We start from the raw sequence: 1,186 nt of genomic DNA, 5'->3' as shown, positions 1-1,186 counted from the left end.
TACAATCCAATGAAATTGTGTTCATCGAGTTGTACAACCTTTATCATTATCCATTTCCAAATTTTTCTATCACCTCTGAAAGAAGCTCAATATGAGCTCAGAATGAGTGCTCCTTTCTCCCCTCCCATGTGCTCCTAGTCCATATAAGGAACCAAATCCATTGCCATTGAGACAATTCTGATTCATGGTGACCACATGTGTTTCAGAATTCCATAGTTTTCCACAGTTTTCTTGACTGTAATCATTATGGAAGCAGATTGGCAGGCCTTTCCTCCATTGTGATGCTGGGTGGGTTCAAACTGCCAACTTTTTGGTTAGCAGTCAAGTTCAAACTATTTGTGTCCCCCATGGACCTTCTGGGCTGTATACATTTGCCTATTCTAGATAGTTTATATAAGTGAATTCAAATAATATTTGTCCTTTAGTGATTGGCCTCTTTCAGATAACATTTTCAAGGTTCATTCATGTTGTAGCATGTATCAGTACTCCATTCTTTTTTATTGTGTATCACATTTTGTTTATCCATTGCCTATGGACTTCTAATTTTACTTTTTTTTGTAAAAGTCATTAAAAAGACAGGAAACAAAGAAAAGACCAAAATGGACATTAGAAGAGATTCTGAAATTTACTCTTGAACAGAGAGTAGTGAAAGCAAATGGAAGAAATGGCAAGATAAAAGAACTAAACACAAGATTTTAAAGAACAGCTCAAGAAGACAAAGTCAATTATTATAAGGAAGTGTGCAGAGACCTAGAGTTAGAAAATCAAAAGGGAAGAACACTCAGCATTTCTCAAGCTGAAAGAACTGAAGAAAAAATTCAAGCCTCGAGTTGCAATATTGAAGGATTCTATGAACAAATATTGAATGATGCAGAAAGCATCAAAAGAAGATGGAAGGAATACACAGAGTCACTGTACAAAAAAGAAATAGTCAACGTTCAGCTATTCCAGGAGGAGGCATATGATCAAGAACCAATGGTATTAAAGGAAGAAGTCGAAGATGCACTGAAGGAATTGGTGAAAAACAAGGCTCCGGGAATTGATGGAATACCCATTGAGATGTTTCAACAAACGGATGCAGTACTAGAAGCACTTACTTCTCTATGCCAAGTAATTTGGAAGATGGCTACCTGGCCAATTGACTGGAAGAGATCCATATGTGTACCCAATCCAAAGAAAGGTGATC

This window comes from Orycteropus afer, unplaced genomic scaffold, assembly GCF_000298275.1.
Source record: "Orycteropus afer afer isolate SDZICR_OR568_19922 unplaced genomic scaffold, OryAfe1.0 scaffold00003, whole genome shotgun sequence".
Taxonomy (NCBI): domain Eukaryota; kingdom Metazoa; phylum Chordata; class Mammalia; order Tubulidentata; family Orycteropodidae; genus Orycteropus; species Orycteropus afer.
The sequence above is the reverse complement of the archived record's forward strand: the minus strand, read 5'-3'. Positions refer to the sequence as shown.